General features: G+C 44.1%; 1 long non-coding RNA gene across 1 annotated transcript in view; it reads left to right on the forward strand.

Moving 5' to 3' along the window:
* Positions 1-25,159, forward strand: part of LOC137374387 (uncharacterized) — a 78,138-nt gene that overhangs the window by 29,035 nt on the left and 23,944 nt on the right. Inside the window, exons 2-3 of the long non-coding RNA XR_010975815.1 lie at positions 7,478-7,558; positions 18,653-18,821. This is a non-coding gene — a long non-coding RNA (uncharacterized lncRNA). The remainder of the gene's footprint in view (positions 1-7,477; positions 7,559-18,652; positions 18,822-25,159) is intronic.

Here is a 25,159-nt window from a genome sequence, read left to right on the forward strand (position 1 = left end):
CAGGAGCTGTGGAGGAAAAAGGGATTTGGGTGTCCATGAACACAAGTCACTAAAAGCTAGTGCATAGGTATAAAACAGTAATAAAAAAGGCTAATCAAATGCTGGCTTTTATCTGAAAGGGTCTTAAATACAAAGGGGCGGAGGGGGGGGGGATCACTAGCTGCATGAAGCCTTGGTCAGACCTTATTTGCAGTACTGTGTTCAGTATTGGGCAGTACACCTCAGGAAGGATATACTGTGCTTGGTGCTGGTGCAGCACATATTCACCAGAATGTTGCCAGGCAGAAAGAGTTAAATTATGAGGATGGGTTGCATAAACTTTGCTTGAGCTTAGAAGGTTGATGGGAGATCTTATTGAGGATTCAATAGGGTAGATAAATAGAAGCCATTCCCTCTGGTGGGGGAATCAAGAGCACAACTTTAAAATTAGAACTAAGTCATTCAAGAGTGAAATCAGGAAGGTCTTTTTCATAGAAAGGGGAGATGGATCGAATATAGGAGTAGCAGGAGGTGGGTGAGAGAAATGCACTCCCCAGAATAACTGCAAATTTGGAAGTACTAACACGGAAGGCTGAAAATGTGTAAATATGCAGGAGTGGTGTGCAAGATCTCAGGAAGAAAGGCCCAGAGAAGAGAACACAGGAGCAAAACTCAAGCCATGCATCTGAGAGAGCTCTGGTGGCAAAACTTAATGACCAGGTTTTCAAAGGATGTGGGCAATTTATGGGTTATCTTATGTATTTTTGAGCATTATTTATGTATTTAGATGTTTCTTAAGTTATAAATTTCATTTTTAAGTATGTTTATTAGCTGCCTGTTGCTGGTCCCTGATTGATAGTGGTTGCTTTTCCTACTTATTTAATGACAATCAAATATTTGAGCAAATTTCAGCTTGTAAATGAGCAGATGATGGTTATTTACGCTGATCAGAATGATACTGCGTACACATTCCAAGTGTGATGGGTATGAGGTCCTATGGATGTACATGACACAAAATTGTTTGGACATTTATAGTGGGCCAGAGATTGCTGTAGAAATAATGATGAGGCTAACAGTGTCCAGCATTATTAAAATGTAAATCAGACAGCAACTTCTGGTGACCGCACATGCACAGTTATGTGTGTAAATCAGAAAGTTTCTGTCCGAGTCCCTGCTCCTCTAGAAGCTGCACTACACCGATGCCTCACGGAGAGCTTTGGCATTGAAATACATGGAACGGTGAAGTTACTGTACTTATGTGAAATACACACACTAAACTCGACAGAAAATGTTCAGTGTAACTTTTTAACACCGTGATAAGTTTTAGTTACTGCCAAAGAACCACTCTGGCACTGAAAATTAACTTTTACAAGCATGGAGTTTCATTTCTTCAGATTTCAATTACTGCTTTGAATAATTTTTTTAATTAAACAATTTTTTTTTTTTAACTGTTTCTGTCTCTTTTTATCTCTCTCTCTTTCCCTCTCTTTATTTCAATTTCTGTACCTGATTTGACATTTTGTGGTCATAGAGTTACTGAGTCATTTACAGCAAAGGAGGAGGCCATTCGACCCATTGAGTCCATGCCGTTCAGACTCTGCGCTGCTTATTAATGATTCTTCGATCTGTTTGGTTAAAGAGGTGCACAGTTGCTAGCCCTGTTCACACAGGTTTCAGATCCCTGTAGAAGCCTCAGTAGCATTTTGGATCTCTAATTTACAGTGAGTTCCACTGCAAAATCCCATAGAAAGTCTATTGGCAACTGTTGATCTTTTGGCCCCAGGAGCAACATCTAGCCCAATGTCACACTAATACAAAGGCAAAATACTGCGGATGCCGCAAATCTGAAACATAAACAGAAAATGTCAGGCAGCATCAGTGGAGAGAGAAACAGAGTTAACGTCCAGAATTTTACCAGCCCCTTGATAATGGACTGGAAAGCGGGAAGGCTGGCAAAATGGTGCCAGAAAGCGTCAGGGGCGTGCCCGATGTTTTCTACCGCCATGCCATTTTGCCAGTGGTGGGAAAGCTGGCAGATGTCCTGCCCGCAAGAAGCCCAAATGAGCCACATAACTGGCCAATTAAGGGCCTCTTGCTGCCTCCATGGGCATTTTGTCAGCTGCAAGGGCGGCCCAACAACACATGGGGAGACTGTCCAGTGGACTCCGGGAGGTTGTGTGGGCCATTTTTGGGCATTCTATGGCCCACAGAGTTGCCCACCCCCACCCCTGTAGCAATGGCCACCCTTTGTCCTCAGTAAATCACCCTCCCACCCCGATTGCCGGGGACTGTCTGCCTGGCCCTGGCGTCCAGACCCCACTTACCTGTCTTCGAGGGCATACGCCCATTGATGCGTCTTCATCCTGCAGATGCAGCCTCAGAAATGGCCACCATTAGCAGTGGCATTGCTGAGGCAACTGAGCTGCCGATCCTCTGATTCAACAGGCAGCTCTTGCAGGCAGGCTGCTGTCCTTAATGGGCACGGCAGCCACTACTGGGAAGATGCCTCTCTAGCTCCCACTGCCGGCCAAAGCAGGGTCAGCTCCCACCTTCAGCCCTGGCGGTGGGAACTCAGCCATCCCGGGAAATTTAGGCCAACATTTCAGGTTTCAGACCTGAAACATTAATTCTGTTTCTCTCTCCACAGATGCTGCCTGACCTGCTGAGTATTTCCAGCATTTTCTGTTTTCATTTTTGATCTATCCCAATATTTCTCTCTTCTTCATGCAACAGTTGTCTCATTCTTTCTTATTCTCCAGCTCTTGGTCACCTTGTGTTTTTGTTTACCTTGTATTTTATCAAGTTCTCCATTTTTCCTTTCCTTCACAGATTCTCTGTATGGTTCTTGCAGATTTGTTCTCATTGAGGTTATATTTATATCGGACTGTTTGTTTTACTTTCTGTTGCAGTTTATGAATATTTTTCTTTCTTTTTGTCTTCTGTATCTCACCAACATTCCAAAAATTGTCACCCGTGTACGTGAGGCAAATTTGTATTTCTTACTGCTTTGAAAGTGCAGGGTTGAGAACATTGAGCTTTTGGTCGGACCAGGCTGTGCTCTGCAGCCTGTTGTAGGACAGGCTTCACATTGCCAGATACATTTACATTTGTTGAATATTGTGCACTTATACTTGTTTTTAAATTGTAACTTATAATCTCATTTCCCAACTACTGGACCTTCCTCAATGACCCAGGAACAGTCTAGTGCACAAGAAACAGCATCACTGGCCTGCGGAGTAAGGAGGAAATTAGCCTGAGGTGGTGAGGGAGAGAGGAGGGGCAAGGCTGGGAGGAAGCTGCAGTGGTGGGAGTGGGGTGGGGAGGTGCGGGGGGTGCGGCGGAAAGCGCGGAGTACAATATGGGCTTTGGTGAGAAATAGATCTGAGGTGTTGGGGCACATGAGTGGGGTTGGGGTGTTGGAGAACTGGCACCAGGAACACTGGAAGACAAGGGTCAGGGCAAATTTGGGTGGTAGGAGACTGGGAATGCTGGGATGGACTGGTATGTGGAGGATTGAGGTCGGAGTATTTAGTGGAAGAGGAATGGGAAGCATGGTTTTTGGCGGGTTACGGCCTGGGAGCACGGTGGAGAGGAGGAATGGGGAGGGGGTAGGAAATAATGCTGGGGGAATTATGAGGCTATGTGCCTGTTAAACCAGCAGAAGAGCTGCTAATCTATCAGAAAGGGGTTCTCAGGTCTCTCCAAAGCTGCTATCAGGTAGGAACACAAGGAGTTGAGATCATGTTGCAAACTATGAGAGCAAAGTTCAAGTGGTTTGTCAATGTCATCTCAGTCCGAAAATGTGTTATTTCCTTCAAACACAATCCAGAGTGTTACACTCTGCATTATATAAGTAACAACTGGATATCTGCCCTAAGAGAGTGAGAGAGGTTGTGGCCACTAAGCCAGCAGCAGGAAAGAGCAATGGGGCTGATAAACACATAAAAAGCCTATTTATGCATTGTGTCATTGCTTCATCTATGGAAAGAAAAAGGCATCAATGTTTATTAGTATTCATGAAGTAGAATTCCCAAAGGAGAACTAATGAAAAAAGAACTTGCATTTATATAGTGCCTTTCACAAGCCCAGCACTTCCAAAAGTGCTTCAAAAGCAAAGAATTATTTTCCAAGCCCAGCTGCCGTTATTTTTGTAGGTAATGACAGCCGCTATTTGTACACAGCAAGGTCCCACGAACAGGAATAAAAATGCCAGTTAATGGGTTTGGTGTTGTTAGCTGAGGCCAGGACAACAGGGGAAGCTTGCTTCCCTTTTTCCGTAACAGTGTCACTGAATTTTCTGCATCCAACTGAACAAGCAGGCGGAGCATCAGTTTATCCAAAATAGGACATTCCGACAGTGCAGCACTCCCTCAGTCTAGAGTGGGCTTGGAGTGGGGCTTGATTCTAGTGTTGGGGGGTGGGGGGGGGGGGTGGTGAGCACAGAGGTTTAATGCATACAGAGCCCAACAAAATTAAACATGCACAGGAAACTGAAGGACAGTCAGGTCATTAACAGGCAGCCTTGACTGCACAGAATGAAGCTCCTTGATACTGAGATCCCCAGCTCAGCTGAAGAATGAAAGTTTCGCAAAAGAAACAGAAAGCCTAAAGCTCCTGAGTGAAGTAATAATGCATGAGAGCAAAAGTTGTTTTAGTTGTTAGAATATGGATAAGCGTATGAGTTATCTTGTGTTTTTTTTATAGTTCATTTTATTGTGTGTTTATTATGTTATAAATGCCATTTTCAGGGGCATATATTAGTATGGATAACAAAGCAATATGGCCAATTAAAGGACTAGAAATTATTTTTTCAGGAATGTGACTGGTTTGAACTTTAGTGAAGTGTTAATCTTTTTATGATTGGTTATTGTCTCTATCCAAAGCTGTTAGAAAGCAGTGACACAAAGAATTGAGGTCATGTTCTAAATTATGAGAACAAAGCTTACACAGTTTATCAACGTCAACGCAGACCTATTTCATGTTGATGATTTACAGTCCAGAATATTTTACTCTGCATAATATCAGGAAATATAGTAATTTATTCCCTCTTTGTTGTGTTTGTATTTTCTGTGGTAGCTTTCCCAGCAGAGTGTTGTGAAAAAAGATAACAGCTAATCAGTTCCAGTTGCAGTAACATTTGATTGAGCATATATAAGATTCTGAGAGGGTTTGATAGGGTGGATGCTGCGAGGCTGTTTCTCCCTAGCTGGTGAGTCTAGAACCAGGCGGCACAGTCTCAGGATAATGGGGTGGCCATTTTGGACTGAGGTGTGGGGGAGTTTCTTCACTCAGAGGATTATGGGGTGCTCAATCATTGAGTATATTTAAGACTGATATGGATAGATTTTTGGGAATCAAGGAATATGAGAATTGGGTGGGAAAGTGGAATTGAGATCAAGGATCAGCCATGATCTTATCAAATGGCGGAGCAAGCTTGAGGCCTCCTATGGCCTACATCTGCTCCTGTTCCTTATGTTCTTATGATCTGGCTAGAAATAATATTGAGATTTACTTTAATGGCTGATGCTGAGGAATTTCACAGCTTTCTCTCAAATGTCTGTGAATAACTGACGACATGGTTAAAAAAAATGAACTTCAATTTGTGCAGTGGCTTTCAACTTTATAGAAACACCACTTTGGACATCAAATAAAGAACTGGTGTTAATGCAAACCATGAGGCCAGCAGCTATCTTCCAAATCGAAACATTGTTTAAAATGACTGCAATTTCAGTTACTAAGAATAATATTGGAGGTCAAAATGACTAAGCGTAATCCAAAAGCATGTATAATCTCTGGTTGAAACAAATTGAAAAAACATTCTGTGCTGTTAAATGCTCAGCTTTCATTTTATATGTCACTAGCTGACCTTCTGTGGTAACCTTTCATTCTCCACTAAACCAGTCTCTGATATATAAAAACACATTGTTTAATGACACCCTGAAAATGAAGGCAATATACAAAACAGCCCTTTTATAACTTGCACCATATGGTTTTTTGGATGGCTCCCAAAGGGAGCCTCGCAGAAAGGAATATTGTATGTAAAACAAAACACCCACTTCACCTCATACAAAAAAGTTCTGAAGTTTCTAAAGATTGAATGCATGACCAACATGGACATTTTCAAAGCAACATTTTGCATATTTTCAGAAATAGACACACAAGAAAATGCATATTAATACCATAAACATTGCGTTCTAGGAAAGTCACAATTTAAAATACTAAGCACTTTTTAATGCAAATATACCAAATATTTAAACGGTAGCAATGCAAAAGCACTAATCTCTGTAAATGATCACATTAAAAATTATAAGTCGTTTTGGTTGTATGCTTTTGTGCTCTATATATTTTCAAGTCTCGATGTGCAAAATTGATTTTAACTCGACTCCCATTAAAACTGTAGAAATGTGCAACTCTCTCCTCCAAAAGGCTGTGGATGCTGGTACAATTGGCGGTTTCAAGACTGTGATTGATAGATTTTTGTTAGGTAAGTTTATCAAGGGATATGGAGCAAAGGTGGGAAAATCGAGCTGAGGTGCAGATCAGCAGTTCTAATTGAATGGTAGAGAGGGCCTGAGGGGTTTAATGGTCTATTCCTGTACCCAATCTTCCTGTGTACTTAGAAAACACAATTCAAAACTTCTCATTACACAATATATATCTCGAATGTTAACTTGGCACACCATAACATGAGGTTTTGAGCGTTTGACTTTGCATTATTAACTCCAATGTCTTTGAAATGCACTTTTTCACCACAACTGTACTGAAATGAATAAAATAACTCTTCTGTAATGGGGGGAGGAGGGTGCGAGTGGGGTGATCTGGGGAAGTCTCGCATGAAACATAATATCTCCTGCTTCAGGGTCACAACATCCTACATGTTTTGCGCCACTTGTTCTCCTTACAGCAAAGCAGGTTATGGGGGGATTTAATAGAAATGTTCACAATTATGAAGGGTTTTGATGGAGTAAATAAGGAGAAACTGTTTCCTATGGCAGGAGAGTCAGTAACCAGAAGACACAAATTTAATGTAACTGGCAAAATAAAACCGAGGTGTGATGAGAATTTTTCTCACACAGAAAGTTGCTGTGAACTGGAATGCACTGCTTGAAAGGATGGTGGAAGCAGATTCAATAGTAACTTTCAAAAGGGAACTGGATAAATACTTGAAAAGGAAAATTCTGTCAAGCTATGGGGGGAGAGCAGGGGAGTGGAACTAATTGGAAAGCTCTTTCAAAGAGTCAGCACAGGCATGATGGGCCAAATCTCCTCCTGTGCTGTTTGATTCTATTCTATTCTACAATTCGCTGATCTTATACTTGTGAACTATGTGGTGCTACATACCTATATATAATTCTCTGTAATTTATTAAATAGTACAAGTCTTTATATCGAGAGTGTCATCTCTAAATGACACATTTCCTGTGTAATTTTCCATCACGCTATTCCTGCTATTGCATGTAAACTTACCTATATATTTGCTTCCCAATGTGTCTTCCCAGCTCTTGACTTCACAGTATGTGGCGAGATGTGGTAGATGTGAAAGGATGATTATGGAATGTGGGAGCAGTAGGGTGGTGCTGGTGAGTATGGAGACCTTGCATAGAAAGTTACCTGGTGTGTGAGCACTAAAAAGGGGTTCTTGGTTGGCGGGAACTGTCACAGTGGTGAGGTAGGATTGCCTAAAAAGCTTCTCTTGTACTGGGAGCCTGTGCCTTTACTCCCTCCTGCCACTTCCTGCCGCTCCAGCCCTCAGCCTTAAATCCCCATGTCTTCCTTTCCCTCACTATTTCCTCATGCCTCTTGCCGTTCCTTCCTAAGCTTCCCCACTCCCTGCTAACTCCTCCTGCTAATTCCCCCTTTGCCTTTTCCTCCCCGCTTCCTACTTCTAACCCAATTCCAACAAAAAAAAATTGCCTACCAAATTCTAAACTGTGACCTGGAAACTGGTTTTAAATTCTTTAAAGCATTTTATGTTTCTTTACTTTGTTACGATCATCTAATTCATGGTTTGTATAATATTTTAGAGGTCACATTTAGTTTTGGGGAATTAAATGTGTATCTGTAAGAATTTCAAAAGGTTGCAGGCTACCCAAGATTTAATGTTCAAAGATTTCTCCGTGAGTACTTACAGAGACAGAGTTAGAGAGGTGAGAGCCATAAAATAGCAGGTGGCCTTGTTTATTTGAGAGTTGTAGCCAGAAAGTCTGGGAGAAATTTCTTTGTCATTGTTAGCAATATCAATTATTCATGTGGGCGTTTGGAAAGTCATTTGGCTTTTGGAAAGCAGTTGCCTTTAAAATTATCTGGGTTCAGGAGTAAAGAGGCCACTGGGAACCAGGGCTATTTCTGTTTTGAGTAAGGACCGTGCTCAAGCTGGGAAGTCCAGATTCAGGAGGTGTTAGAAGGGAACTGGAGGACTTACCTAGCCAGATGCTAGAAGGAGAATCCCCAGGAGATCTCATATCTCAGAAGACAGTTGAGAAATTAAGGAAAAGTAAAATGAATTCGTAAGAGCTGTGGCCATCTGCTCCCATCCCTAACGTTTTCTCCCCCAATCTGCCCTCTTAAACTGTTTAAATTCCCCTGGCTCTTTAAATCAGTTCATTTTAGCCCTATCTAAAAGTTAACAGTTAGTTTAGTGTATGTTACCTGGGCCCACTGCCCTCCCCCAGCCACACCTGCTCTTTGTTTTCTCAATGAAATTGATCCGGATGAAACTGACGAGAACAGCTGCCGATACTTTAATCTCCGATCCTGCTGTCTTCACAGTCCAGAGTGTCTGCAGCCACGGCATGCGGTAAGTCCACTGAGGTGAAGAAGGAGCTGCGGGACCCGAGAGAAGTCCTGTGAAAAGGTGCCCCGAACACCCAAAACATCCACGAACGGCCCCCCACGGCCGCAACTTCAAAGCGCCCGCGGGAGATGGCTCGGAGAGCATCTGCAGCGCACTGTCGGCAATGCTGCATGCCTTTATTTAAACCACTGCAAAAAAAAACCCTTAGCAAATGTAATCACCTCTAAGTCTGCCAAATGATGCTTCACCTCCCGAAGGACGTGGATGAGCTTTCCGGACGTCGATGGTGGGCACTGAGGAAATGGCTTATTACCTGCACCAGATTCTACCCCCCCTCCCCCCCCCCTTTACCCCCCTTCCACCCCCCCCCACCCCCGTCCCCTTCCCTGCTCCACCCTCTCAGCTCACCCCCTCACAACCCCGTCCCAGCCCGCCCCCCCCTCGCACCATCTTCACCCCGCACCCCCTTCCCCTGCACCCCCCCCCACCCCCTCCCTCTACCCCTCCCCCTTGCATCCCCTCCTCCCACCGGCACCATCCTACACCTGTGTAGGGGCCCCAACAACCCCACTGCCTTGTGGGCGTCTCGGGAGAGACCAAGGCTAAGGGAGTAAACCCTAACAGAAAATCCGGAGTGGAACCCCGTAGGCGGTCATGTGTCACCTTTGGCATGTTTCCGGCAGTTCCTGCAGCCATACTGGTGCCAAACGTCGTGTCCTGCACTCCTTTGGACCCCACCAGAAAGGCCGAGAGGGAGGTTTTGACGACTGGGCAACTCTCAACCTCCATAAATTTGCCCAGGCATGCGCCATGGAGAGGTCACTCCATAGTTGCCTCACAGCGACTGAAACAACACGGAAGGCAGCAGTTACGGGTTATAAGTCCAGATAAATTGGCGTAGAAACTGGGCGCCACGGGTTGCCTTTGTCGGTGGGAGAGGTCATTGCACCTCACTGGACAGCTACCGCCCGCCTCAAACCGGGCAGCCCCCGGTCAATAAGGTTCTGTCCCGCCACAGTCTGCCTGCTTCAATGGGTGCTTGGAGCTCAGGGTCATTGCCCGAAAGGTGGACTGATACACCGCACCAAACAACATGAAAAAAGGAAAGAAGGTACCAGCCCTTCGCTTTGCAAGCTGGAACGTCAGAACTATGTGTCCTGGCCTGTCGGAAGACCTTACACAAATCAACGATTCTCGGAAGACCGCCATCATTAACAACGAGCTCAGTAGACTCAATGTGGACATTGCAGCACTTCAGGAGACTCGCCTCCCCGCGAGTGGCTCTCTAGCAGAGCAAGACTACACCTTCTTCTGGCAGGGCAGGGATCCTGAAGAACCAAGACAGCATGGAGTGGGCTTCGCCATCAGAAACTCCTTGCTCAGCATGATAGAGCCTCCCTCAAATGGCTCGGAACGCATACTGTCCATCCGACTGCTCACCACCTCTGGTCCAGTACACCTACTCAGCATCTATGCTCCAACACTCTGTTCCGCACCTGAAGCTAAAGACCAGTTCTATGAACAACTCCATAACATCATTAGCAGCATCCCCAACACCGAACACCTATTCCTGCTGGGGGACTTTAATGCCAGGGTTGGGGCCGACCATGACTCATGGCCCTCCTGCCTTGGGCGCTATGGCGTTGGAAGGATGAATGAGAACGGGCAGAGACTGCTTGAGTTGTGTACCTATCATAACCTCTGCATCACCAACTCGTTCTTTCACACTAAACCCTGTCACCAGGTTTCATGGAGGCACCCAAGATCACGTCGTTGGCACCAGCTAGACCTCATTGTCACAAGGCGAGCCGCCTTAAACAGTGTTCAAATCACACGCAGCTTCCACAGTGCGGACTGCGACACCGACCACTCCCTGGTGTGCAGCAAGGTTAGACTCAGACCAAAGAAGTTGCATCATTCCAAGCAGAAGGGCCACCCGCGCATCAACACGAGCAGAATTTCTCACCCACAGCTGTTACAAAAATTTCTAAATTCACTTGTAACAGCCCTTCAAAACACTCCCACAGGGGATGCTGAGACCAAGTGGGCCCACATCAGAGACGCCATCTATGAGTCAGCTTTGACCACCTACGGCAAAAGTGCGAAGAGAAATGCAGACTGGTTTCAATCTCATAATGAAGAGCTGGAACCTGTCATAGCCGCTAAGCGCATTGCACTTTTGAACTACAAGAAAGCCCCCAGCGATTTAACATCCGCAGCACTTAAAGCAGCCAGAAGTACTGCACAAAGAACAGCTAGGCGTTGCGCAAACGACTACTGGCAACACCTATGCAGTCATATTCAGCTGGCCTCAGACACCGGAAACATCAGAGGAATGTATGATGGCATGAAGAGAGCTCTTGGGCCAACCATCAAGAAGATCACCCCCCTCAAATCTAAATCGGGGGACATAATCACTGACCAACGCAAACAGATGGACCGCTGGGTTGAGCACTACCTAGAACTGTACTCCAGGGAGAATGCTGTCACTGAGACTGCCCTCAATGCAGCCCAGCCTCTACCAGTCATGGATGAGCTGGACATACAGCCAACCAAATCGGAACTCAGTGATGCCATTGATTCCCTAGCCAGCGGAAAAGCCCCTGGAAAGGACAGCATTACCCCTGAAATAATCAAGAGTGCCAAGCCTGCTATACTCTCAGCACTACATGAACTGCTATGCCTGTGCTGGGACGAGGGAGCAGTACCCCAGGACATGCGCGATGCCAACATCATCACCCTCTATAAAAACAAAGGTGACCGCGGTGACTGCAACAACTACCGTGGAATCTCCCTGCTCAGCATAGTGGGGAAAGTCTTTGCTCGAGTCGCTCTGAACAGGCTCCAGAAGCTGGCCGAGCGCGTCTACCCTGAGGCACAGTGTGGCTTTCGTGCAGAGAGATCGACTATTGACATGCTGTTCTCCCTTCGTCAGATACAGGAGAAATGCCGTGAACAACAGATGCCCCTCTACATTGCTTTCATTGATCTCACCAAAGCCTTTGACCTCGTCAGCAGACGTGGTCTCTTCAGACTACTAGAAAAGATCGGATGTCCACCAAAGCTACTAAGTATCATCACCTCATTCCATGACAATATGAAAGGCACAATTCAACATGGTGGCTCCTCATCAGAGCCCTTTCCTATCCTGAGTGGTGTGAAACAGGGCTGTGTTCTCGCACCCACACTTTTTGGGATTTTCTTCTCCCTGCTGCTTTCACATGCGTTCAAATCCTCTGAAGAAGGAATTTTCCTCCACACAAGATCAGGGGGCAGGTTGTTCAACCTTGCCCGTCTAAGAGCGAAGTCCAAAGTACGGAAAGTCCTCATCAGAGAACTCCTCTTTGCTGACGATGCTGCTTTAACATCTCACACTGAAGAATGCCTGCAGAGTCTCATCGACAGGTTTGCGTCTGCCTGCAATGAATTTGGCCTAACCATCAGCCTCAAGAAAACGAACATCATGGGGCAGGATGTCAGAAATGCTCCATCCATCAATATTGGCGACCACGCTCTGGAAGTGGTTCAAGAGTTCACCTACCTAGGCTCAACTATCACCAGTAACCTGTCTCTAGATGCAGAAATCAACAAGCGCATGGGTAAGGCTTCCACTGCTATGTTCAGACTGGCCAAGAGAGTGTGGGAAAATGGCGCACTGACACGGAACACAAAAGTCCGAGTGTATCAGGCCTGTGTCCTCAGTACCTTGCTCTACGGCAGCGAGGCCTGGACAACGTATGCCAGCCAAGAGCGACGTCTCAATTCATTCCATCTTCGCTGCCTTCGGAGAATACTTGGCATCAGGTGGCAGGACTATATCTCCAACACAGAAGTCCTTGAAGCGGCCAACATCCCCAGCTTATACACACTACTGAGTCAGCGGCGCTTGAGATGGCTTGGCCATGTGAGCCGCATGGAAGATGGCAGGATCCCCAAAGACACATTGTACAGCGAGCTCGCCACTGGTATCAGACCCACCGGCCGTCCATGTCTCCGTTATAAAGACGTCTGCAAACGCGACATGAAATCGTGTGACATTGATCACAAGTCGTGGGAGTCAGTTGCCAGCATTCGCCAGAGCTGGCGGGCAGCCATAAAGACAGGGCTAAATTGCGGCGAGTCGAAGAGACTTAGTAGTTGGCAGGAAAAAAGACAGAGGCGCAAGGGGAGAGCCAACTGTGCAACAGCCCCAACAAACAAATTTCTCTGCAGCACCTGTGGAAGAGCCTGTCACTCCAGAATTGGCCTTTATAGCCACTCCAGGCGCTGCTTCACAAACCACTGACCACCTCCAGGCGCGTATCCATTGTCTCTCGAGATAAGGAGGCCCAAAAGAAAGAAGAAACACTTTGGACTGGTCCCAGGAGAAGTGAAAAAACCGCTAAGATCCTGTAAAGTATAGGGGAATTCGTGATGGAAGTAAAAGTCAAACGGGGATGTTCTGTTGAGATTTAGAGTCTTAAGTATACGTCTTCATGTTTTGTTAAGATTTTCAGTTTAAAGTCTAAGTGATTTCAAATTGTTAAGTTAGTAGTGTTTTGCTTTAACTCTTGTACAGTAAAGCTTTTTGTTTCAAACATGAAATTTTGTGGTGTAATTCTTCCAGTAATAACTGGGAATTCGACTTTCTCTTTTTCAAAGTTAATGGTCCCTAACGGGATCATACCAAAATGGATAGTAAAAGTACAATTAGAGTTTTGAAGAATTTATCGATGGTTCCCAAGCCATGGCTACAAACATGGCTATAGTGCTTTTCTTGACAGTGTGAGATATTGTATAATAGGAAAAATAATTTAAAATGCAAGGCATTATTAATATTTTTGCATTATTAGAATGTGTTCTGTGTGATACAGGCCAACATATAGTTTAGATTAGGTTGTTAGGATTCCACAGGGGAATGCTAAGTTAGCAGGAGGTTAATGCAATTTAAGAATTTATATAATGGTTTGTGGAAGAATTATAGCTAGTCTGAAACCAACATATTTAGGTTTCAGCTGTTATTATTCTGTTAATGTGTGATGTTTATAACCATGCAAAATTGTGTTATCTTCAACATAATCGACACCCACTTTACAGAGAGAATCGAGTATATTGGGACTTTAATTATCCGAATATAGACTGGGATAGTAATAGTGTAAAAGGCAGAGAGGGGCAAGAATTTCTAGAGTGTGTTCAGGAGAATTTTCTACATCAGTATTGTCATGAAAACCCTACATGCCAAATGGGAAATATTAATTGCATTGGTTGGAACCTTGCCTGAGACTTTTACTGGAAATTGTTACAAATAACTTATAAAAAGAAAAGCTGACAGCCAAGATGACCACTGCAACTTACAGATGAATCATCAACAGAGTAGACTGGAGACAACAAGACTGACTCAACCTAGCCAGGACAATGGGGTGCTCTCTGATTAAAATACCTGAAATGGCTTTATCAACATGGTTGTCAAGAGCCATCGACACCCACCGACTTTGAAAGAGCCAACCCCCACCAAGTCTGTCTGGACAGCTTGAGGGGAGTGCCTTAAATCTCAGAGAACATTCCAGAAGGACCACATTAAAACACAAAGAGAGTTAGGAATTCATGTGACTGCTGTGCAGCTCTGGGGAGACTAAGCTTTGTCACTCAGAAAGCAGAGAACATTAACTGAGAAGCCATCCACACAGCAGCTCTCTCTCCCTGTCCAGTACAGATCCAGAGAAGCCTCGGCTGCAACTGCTAAAGCCTCAGACCTACAGACTAGCACAACCAACAACTAGGAGACAAGGATCAAACCCCCTCTTCTGCCTTCAGGAGCGCGAGAAGCAAACCTGCAACCATGCATGTGGTCCAGCGAGGATATCGGGACTACAATTTCAACTAAGGATTCTGGGACTGATATTCAGGATTTAAATTCCATTTATTCCAGACTCTACTCCAACCATCCAACTCTGTTTTTCCCTCTGTGATCTATTTGAACAGCAGATGCCCCTCTACATTGCTTTCATTGATCTCACCAAAGCCTTTGACCTCGTCAGCAGACGTGGTCTCTTCAGACTACTAGAAAAGATCGGATGTCCACCAAAGCTACTAAGTATCATCACCTCATTCCATGACAATATGAAAGGCACAATTCAACATGGTGGCTCCTCATCAGAGCCCTTTCCTATCCTGAGTGGTGTGAAACAGGGCTGTGTTCTCGCACCCACACTTTTTGGGATTTTCTTCTCCCTGCTGCTTTCACATGCGTTCAAATCCTCTGAAGAAGGAATTTTCCTCCACACAAGATCAGGGGGCAGGTTGTTCAACCTTGCCCGTCTAAGAGCGAAGTCCAAAGTACGGAAAGTCCTCATCAGAGAACTCCTCTTTGCTGACGATGCTGCTTTAACATCTCACACTGAAGAATGCCTGCAGAGTCTCATCGACAGGTTTGCGTCTGCCTGCAATGAATTTGGCCTAACCATCAGCCTCAAGAAAACGAACATCATGGGGCAGGATGTCAGAAATGCTCCATCCATCAATATTGGCGACCACGCTCTGGAAGTGGTTCAAGAGTTCACCTACCTAGGCTCAACTATCACCAGTAACCTGTCTCTAGATGCAGAAATCAACAAGCGCATGGGTAAGGCTTCCACTGCTATGTTCAGACTGGCCAAGAGAGTGTGGGAAAATGGCGCACTGACACGGAACACAAAAGTCCGAGTGTATCAGGCCTGTGTCCTCAGTACCTTGCTCTACGGCAGCGAGGCCTGGACAACGTATGCCAGCCAAGAGCGACGTCTCAATTCATTCCATCTTCGCTGCCTTCGGAGAATACTTGGCATCAGGTGGCAGGACTATATCTCCAACACAGAAGTCCTTGAAGCGGCCAACATCCCCAGCTTATACACACTACTGAGTCAGCGGCACTTGAGATGGCTTGGCCATGTGAGCCGCATGGAAGATGGCAGGATCCCCAAAGACACATTGTACAGCGAGCTCGCCACTGGTATCAGACCCACCGGCCGTCCATGTCTCCGTTATAAAGACGTCTGCAAACGTGACATGAAATCGTGTGACATTGATCACAAGTCGTGGGAGTCAGTTGCCAGCATTCGCCAGAGCTGGCGGGCAGCCATAAAGACAGGGCTAAATTGTGGCGAGTCGAAGAGACTTAGTAGTTGGCAGGAAAAAAGACAGAGGCGCAAGGGGAGAGCCAACTGTGCAACAGCCCCAACAAACAAATTTCTCTGCAGCACCTGTGGAAGAGCCTGTTACTCCAGAATTGGCCTTTATAGCCACTCCAGGCGCTGCTTCACAAACCACTGACCACCTCCAGGCGCGTATCCATTGTCTCTCGAGATAAGGAGGCCCAAAAGAAAGAAAGAAAAGAAGAATCTATTTGAGTATGTGTGTGAGACTCTTGTGTGAATGTGTGCGTGGATGCGTAGTGTATTTTAGTAATTTTAACCGGTTTAGAGTGTTAAGGATAATAAACTTATATCTTTCTTGTTTAAGCTGAAGAAAACCTGTCTGATTGGTTCTTTGGCAATTATATTAAAGGTGATAAGTTCAATCACTGTATAAAAAGGTCAAACCAGAGAAGGGGCGAAAGGGGGAGCCTGAGACCCCTTCCTCACCTGGTCGTATCAGTATGTTTCCAGTTCAATGAGGAAGGAAGCATTTCTGGATCTGGTTCTGGGGAATGAGGTGGGTCAAGTGACAGTAGGGGAACATTTTCGGGGACAGTGACCATAGCATCATAAGGTTTAGGTTAGCTATGTAAAAGCACAAGGAGCAATCCACAGTAAAGATAATTAATGCGGGGACGGCCAATTTCGATAGAGTGTGAACGGATCTGGCCCAAATAAATTGGAATCAAAGATTGGCAGGGAAAATTATAACAGAACAATGGGCTGCTTTTAAAGAAGAGATAGTTCAGGTACAATCAAGGTACATTCCCACGAAGGGGAAAGGTAGGGAAAATAGATCCAGAGCTCCCTGCATGGCAAAAGAGATAGAGAGTAAGATGAAGCAGAAAAAGGGTGCATATGACAGATGTCAGGTGGATAGTATAATTGAGAACCAGGCTGAATATAGAAGGTTCAGAGGGGAAGTGAAAAAAACAAATAAATGAAGCAAAGAGAGAGTATGAGAAGAGACGCGTGGCTAACATAAAAGGGCATCTAATAGTAAAAAGCTGCTAAAAGGAGTTGTGAGGTTGATTAGGGACCAAAAAAGAGATTTACATATGGAGGCAGAGGGCATGGCTGAGGTAATCAATGAGTACTTTGCATTTGTCTTTACCAAGGAAGAAGATGCTGACCAGGTCATGGTGAAAGAGGAGGTAGTTGAGACACTGGCTGGGCTAAAAATTGATAACGAGGAGGTACTGATAGACTGGCTGTACTTAAAGTTGATAAGTCACCAGCACCGGATGAGATGCATCCAAGGACACTTAGGGAAGTAAGGGTGAAAATTGTGGAGGCACTGGCCATAATCTTCCAATCCTCCTTAAATACAGGGGTGGTGTCCAAGGACTGGAGAATGCATATGTTACACCCTTTTCAAAACAGGGTGCAAGGACAAACCCAGCAACTATAAGCCAGTCAGTTTAACCTTGGTGGTGGGAAAGCTTTTAGAAACGATAATTTGGGACAAAATTTATAGTCACTTGGACAAATGTGGATTAATTAAGGAAAGCCAGCACAGATTTGTTAAGGGCAAATTGTGTTTAACTAACTTGCTTGAGCTTTCTGATGAGGGTAACAGGGATGGTTAATGAGCGCAATGCGATTGATGTGGTGTACGAGGACTTCCAAAAGTCATTTGATAAAGTGTCACATAATAGCCTTGTCAGCAAAGTTAGAGTCCATGGAATAAACGGGACAGTAGCAGAATGGATACAAAATTGGCTGAGTGACAGGAAACAGAGAGTAGTTGTGAACAGTTGTTTTTCAAACTGTAGGAAGGTACATAGTGGGGTTCCCCAAAGGTCTGTGTTGCGACCCCTACTTTTCTTGATATTTTCATGCACAGAAAGAGTCGTGATGAAATAAACAATGAAATGGAAGAATTATGAACTAAAACAGTCAACTGTTAAGCAAAATCAAAAAAACATGGATACTTGTGCCACAATCAAAATGGAGTAGTGGTCACGTGACCCCTCCTGTACTGGAAATTAACAAATAAAAGCAAAATACTGCGGATGCTGGAAATCTGAATTAAAACAAGAAATGCTGGAACCACTCAGCAGGTCTGGCAGGTCCATGACCTTTTGGTCAGCTGTGTGGCCTTATCCAATCTACACCTTCTCCTTTCCATGACCTTTTGGTCAGCTGTGTGGCCTTATCCAATCTACACCTTCTCCTTTCCATGACCTTTTGGTCAGCTATGTGGCCTTATCCAATCTACACCTTCTCCTTTGTTATCTCTTGCCCCACCCCCGCCTCGCTTGCTTATAACCTTTGACATTTCTAATATTTGCTCGTTCCGAAGAAGGGTCACTGACCCAAAACGTTAACTCTGCTTCTCTTTCCACAGATGCTGCCAGACCTGCTGAGTGGTTCCAGCATTTCTTGTTTTTATTACTGGAAATTAACAACCCTGTCTGAAAAAATGGAAGTCGTTAGCCTTGTCTGAAATAGCTCTGGGGAGAACCCCTTTGAACTTGAAAGAAGCACTATTTCGTATTAATGACTCTTATCGACATGAATGAACTAACAAAGGATTTTGGAGACTGCCTCACAGCCCAAACCAAGATGAATAGGTTTGAAGTAGCACCATGTTACCAGAACAGCCCCCAGACATCAATTGATAGCCATGGTTATCATATCCTGGTCTATTGTGTGGTCACACCAGGGAAGAGGGCCATGTGTCAGCTAACATAAACTCTAATGCGATGTATTTTTACCTTAAAAAGGTAGCCCTATGGAGAGAGAGGGGAGATCAAGCCAACATGTCAGAAAGCAGTCCAGACAGAGGCTGTACAAGAGATCCAGCAAAGCAAGAACTACTCTGCTGAACAATAACTGAAAAGCGACCACAGCAGAGCCATCACAAAGTGACTTTAAGACGCTCCATCTGTGAAGGTAACAAAATCCACACCACCAACTTTGTGCTGAGTTGTAACCACTAGAACTCTACACCACCTCAACATACATTCACCTAGGCCAGCACCTTTAAAAAAATGTTTTCCTCCTAAGATGATTCAACAGGTTTACTGTAAACCATGAACACTTACCTCACTTTGGACTTTAAACTACCTACTCTTTTCTCTCTATCCTTCTATTCTTGTGTAAGCGTGTGTGTGTGTGCGCATGTGTGTGTGGGCGAAGCTGCGACCATTTCGGGAACTGTGTAAAAATAGTTATCTTCTTTTAACCTGCTAGAAAACCTGTCATTTGTCTGTTCATTTGACCCGAAAGACATTCGGGGGCTAACGCATGGGAGGTGAGCAGTGGGAACCACCCACACCCTTTTCCACCTGTCTGTAACAATATACATTAATGACCTGGACTTGGGTGTACAGGGCACAATTTCAAAATTTGTGGATGAAACTAAACTTGGAAGTATTGTGAACTGTGAGGAGGATAGTGATAAACTTCAGGCTGGTGGAAAGGGTGGACAAGCGGCAGATGAAATTTGATGCAGAAAAGTATGAAGGGATTCATTTCGGTAGGGAGAATGAGGAGAGGCAATATAAATTAAAGGGTACAATTCTAAAGGGTGGGCAGGAGCAGAGGGGCCTGGGTGGTGGATGTGCACAAATCATTGAAGATGGCAAGGCAGGTTGAGAAAGCAGTTAGTAAAGCATATGGGATCCGGGGCTTTATAAATAGAGGCATAGAGTATAAAAGCAAGGAAGTTATAAAAAATATCCTGTAGAAAACACTGGTTTGTTCTCAACTAGAGTATTGTGTCCAGTTCTGAGCACCACACTTTCGAAAGGATTTCAAGGCATTAGAGAGAGTGCAGAAAAGATTCACGAGAATGGTTCCAGGGATGAGGAACTTCAGTTACATGGATAGGTTGGAGAAGCTGGGACTGTTGTCCTTGGAGGAGAGAGATTAAAAGGAGATTTGATAGAGGTGTTCAAAATCATGAGGGGTCTGCAGAGAGTAGATAGTGAGAAACTGTTCCCATTGGCCAAAGGATCCAGAACCAGAGGACACTGATTTAAGGTGACTGGCAAAAGAAGTAACAGCAACATGAGGAAAATCTTTTTTTATGCAGCGAGTGGTTAAGATCTGGAATGCACTGCCCGAGAGTGTGGTGGAGGCAGATTCAATCTAGGCCTTCAAAAGAGAACTGGATAATTACCTGAAGATAAAAAATTAGCAGGGCTATGGGGAAAGGCGGTGAGTGTGACCAGGTTAGTTAATCTTGAAGAGAGCCAGCACAGACACGACAGGCCGAATGGCCTCTTTCTGTGCTGTAACCATTCTATGATTCTATGTGGTGCAACATTTCCATCTACTGGTGTAGTAGTATATGACAGAGGTCACATGACAACAATCTGAGCACTGATAGGTATAAAACAAGTAATCTGACATTGTCCACCTTGGTGTATAAATAGGCTTACTTTCAGCAATTCAGTGGTATTCTGTACTGAGAATTCACTTATTAAAAGGGGATTAAAGTATAAGAATAAGGAAATGTTGCTGCAATTATCTAAGGCTTTGCTGAGAACACACCTGGAATACTGTGCACAGTTTTGGTCTCTACCTAAGGAAGGATATACTTGCCTTCGAGGGGGTGCTCAGATTCACTAGGATGAGAGTGTTGTTCTATGAGGACAGATTGAGTAGAATGGGCCTATATTCTCTGGAATTTAGAAGAATGAAAGGGAATCTCATTAAAACATATAACATTCTTATCGGGCTTGACAGGGTAGATGCTGAGAAGCTGTTTCCATTGGCTGGCGAGCCTAGAGCTAGCGGTTATAGTCTCAGGACTGAGATGAGGAGAAATTTCTTCACTCAGAGGGTTGTGAATCTTTAGAATTCTCTATCCCATAGGGCCGTGGATGCTCAGTTTTGAGTATATTCAAGTGAGAGATCTATAAATTTTTTGACACTATGGGGATCAGGGAATATAGGGATAGGCCAGGAAAGTGGAGTTGAAGTAGGTCTTATTAAAAGCCGTAACAAGCTCAAGGGGCTTTATGGTCTACTCCTGCTCCTATTTCTTATGTTCTTATGGTTCGCAGATCCTGGTGGATTTCTTACTAGTATAGATGTATGCCTTGCTCATACTTTATATTGATATTTTAAAAAAACAAGTTGTTTTATCCCTGGCATCTGAACCTAAATAATTTGGATTAGTCAGCTCGGTTGATCTAATCCCACTGCTCCTAACATTCAGGAACCCACTCCCCGCACAGCACCACCCCCCCCACCCACCCACCCTCCTCCCACACAGTGACACATTAGTGGTGCTCATGTTGTATCTAGTAATAGTGAGTTCTATATGTTTGCCTTCTATGAACTCAAACATCTTGGTTGTGCTTTTCATCTGTTGCTGCGCTCTTCCTCCCAAGTCCCTAGCTTTGACAGACTTGATGCAATACCTATGCTGCAAAGTTCTCTGGAAGGCTGATTGTTTGGACAATACCTTCAGCTCTGCTTACCACTAGATCTCTGCAAGCTTCTTGTATTGTTTTAGTGTGCCAGCTTTAAATGGGAGAAATTAACACATTGTAGGCATTGAGTACATTCTGAATAAATTTGTGCATTTCATGTTAATTCCCCCTTCAAGTCCTTCTGCCTTTTCCTCCCTGCTTCCCACTTCTAATCCAACTCGAACAAAAACCTTGGCTAACACATTCTAAACTGCAACCTGGGAACTGGCTTTTTTAATGAAAAGTTTAACAATGGGTTTATCTGTTATTTGAGACAGAAATATTTACTCCCAAAAGCAAATTTAGGAGTATGGCCTAAAGTTAACACCTCAATTACCTTCAAATCAATGAAGAATTAGCTTGTATACTAGCTCTAACACATAGATCAAATCAAACCATTTACGGTGCCAGTGAATAGAATTTAAAATTCCCATTATAATGAAATCACCAGTGCTATTCACTGAAAGCCTAGGAAAAGACTGCTCACAGAATCAATATCTCTCTGGTCAACTTCAGGCTTTGGATTTACATTTCGCGGCAGTTTGTTTCTTTCTTTCCCTGAAGTTATTTTTCAACCATTCTTCCATCAGCTTTTCTTTTGTTACTGTATCATGTTTCTAAGACAACTCACTTGTTAAACTTGCTGCGATGCATATTTCATCAACTAGGCCCTTCTCTTCAGTTGCCTTGAGTTAAAAGTTACCTTATTCTGTAAATGTTTATCCAGCTCTTGCCTTCTTTGCTTGTAATTCAATGTTTGGCTGACACTTCAAGTGAAGGTTAATCAGTCAGCTCCCAGTAAACTGAAACTCTTGATATTGTTGTATTTTGACATGGCAAATAAGATTTAATTATTAAAAAGCCCAACTGCAAGGTTTATTTTTTGGCTGCAACCTTAGTGCACGTACAGGCCCATAAACAACAAGTGACTTTATACCTTAGTAATTCAGTCTTTGACCATCTGTGGTTTCTGTACTATACGTACAAGGTTTTGTTTCAACCTCATTCATTTCTAAAAAAAACACTAACTTCGAGTTGGGTCACATCTGAGTGAGTGAAGTACACAGGTAAGCCGTTAAGTAGATAATTAAAAATATGGAAGGTACCACAAAGTACAAACATACTGGAGTTATGCCATCAATAGTTGTAAAGTATAGGAATATATCTTATAAAGACATTATATTTACATAAGAAATCATATGCAAAATTAATTTTCATTGAAAAAGGAGAAAAAAAAGAGTAAAAAATGGTAGATTTTGTGGAGCAAATCTTCAGGTTTTTCCATCTTTGAGAAAGACAATAAATGGCTACAAGGCCAACTAGTGAACTACAGGCAAAACAGAAGGCTAGTTACCCTGGCAAGAAAGGAGAAAAGAAAGACTTGCATTTATACTTCTTGTGATCTAGAATGCACTGCCTGAATGGGTGATGGAAGCAGATTCAGTAGTAATTTTCAAAAGGATATTTGATATGTCATTGAGAAAGACAAATCTGCAGGGCTACGGGGAAAGAGCAGAAGAGTGGGATGAATTGGAAAGCTCTTTCACAGAGTCAGTGCAGGCACAATGTGCCAAACGGCCTCCATCTGTATCGTTCTATGATTCTGTACAGCGCTTTTCACAACTTCAAGATGTGACAGAGCACTTTACAACCTTCTGAAGTGTAGTCACGGTCGTAATGTAGAAAATGCAGTAGCCAATTTATGCACAACAAGAGCCCACAAAAAGCGATGAAGCAATATGACAGTTGCGGTGCACCTTTAAGTGGGCGTGGTCATGTTTTCTGCATACATTACCAGAGGAGAAATGATGCTATGTATCATATGACTCAGACTCTATCCCAGTCTGCTGTGAGGGAGCAACCAGATCAGACATGTGTACAAGGTCTCCTACTTTGGAACGCTACCAACTGTTCAACTCCTTAATAAATTATTTGTGTGTTAACCAATCCCTTATGCATGGTTGGTACCTTGATTTTTTTTTTGTTAGTAAGCATAAGGAGAAGAAAACACCATATGGTGCCAGCAGTGGAGGATTTTTCATTTTCAAGCACACCTTATACAACATGGTGCCAGTGCTGATGGAAGAGGATGGTAATCAGGAAAACATCCAAAGTTTTAAACTGCTCAGTCAACGCAGAGTATGCGGTCTCTAGCTGGAGATCAGAGCACACAAACAGTCTGTGAGTTTGCCAGGCAGGAGCAGCGCATTGAGGGGTGCAGCACCAGGCAGTACTCAGTTGGTGAAGGCAAGTAGCTGGGACACAGGCTGCCGGATCAATCGCGGGGCAAGGGAGAACTGAAAACTGAGCACAGAGAACTGTCGCGGAAATCCGGCCAAGTAAGGTCGCAAAAACAACAGACGAAATCGAGAGTTGAAGGAGGCTAGAAAAATCTTAGGTGCCATTATTCGCTTTGTGGAGCATCATGGTGCGTTCCCGCCATGACCCAGCTTCATGGGCAGAGCCTCAGAAATGCACACATAAGCAGCAACAGCATCACTCATCCAAGTGCTGCAGCAGCAGTGGAACGAGCTGTGGTGAATAGAGGAACTACAAGCAACTGAAATACTGCAGTGCATTTAAAGCATTTAAAGTACTTGAATCCTGATCAGTAAAACAGCAGGTGTATTCCTTTAAACAGCAGAGAGGAAGAAAGGTCCAGGGAATATTGCAAAAATGTCCACAAAACTCCAAAGCTTAAATTGGAAGGCGGTTCACCTACTCTCTAAGTTTAAACTATTTAAGCAATGCACAGAGCTATGGTTTGTCGACTTGGGTGTGTCTGAACCACACAAGCAGGCCATAAAGTTTTGTTTAGCCATTGGAAGGTTTACATAGGCTCAACACATCCGGGCTTATGGAAGAAGACCAAACAGATCTCAAGATTTGGACAACTCTGGAAGAACAGTTAAGGGTCAAAGTGAATTTCGGTATCCATTGCCTGGAGTTTATGTCATACTGTCAACAGCCTAAAGAATCCATTGACCATTTTATCAGTCGATGTGGAGAAAAGGGTGCTTACTGTGATTTTTCAGAAGCAGAGCTGCCAGAGAATCGCCAAATTAATGATTGCATCTACTCCAATAGACGCATTTCAAAAAGATCCGCTGGACAAACCCAAAGACTGCAGGATTGACGAGCTACTCACAGATGGACAAAAGTATGAGGCGATCATTGCAGGCTGACAAAGCTTGTAGGTCTTGTTTGCTACCACGATTGTCGACACGTTGACCAGATTAGCCAAACCCAGGAAGTCATGTGGAAGGTGTGGACTTCTACATGCATCGAAGAGTTGCCAATGTTTCATGATTTCTGCAGGGCATGTGGCACAAAGGGTCACTGACAGCAGCAATGCAGAAGAGCGAACGCCGAAAGAGCTAGGAGAAGTTGTGCAAAGGCTCAAGCAGACCATAAACAGGCAATACCTTCAAGCAGCAATAAAGACCGTACCAGATCCCATAGGCAAAGCATACACGAGGTGGCAGACAAAACAGACAACAACTATGATCATCAAGGTGCAGTGAGCATACATTCCACACTGTCCTTGCCGCAGGACACAAAGATGATATTGCACCATCAGAAGTATTTGCCACGATTCAGATCATCTGTCCTCAGAAGGTCAGTAAACAATTAATATTGGCAAAAAACAGACATTGGGTAAGTGCCAACATACTGCTTCTGAAAGCTGTGCAAGCAATGTCCCCACAGAATTGAAAGACTATGGTGACGCCCACTACCATGAAGCTGTCAGCATATAATGGGTCGGCAATTCCATGTTTAAGATCTGTCATGCTAGAATAGGGTTGT

Source organism: Heterodontus francisci, chromosome 10, assembly GCF_036365525.1.
Source record: "Heterodontus francisci isolate sHetFra1 chromosome 10, sHetFra1.hap1, whole genome shotgun sequence".
NCBI lineage: Eukaryota > Metazoa > Chordata > Chondrichthyes > Heterodontiformes > Heterodontidae > Heterodontus > Heterodontus francisci.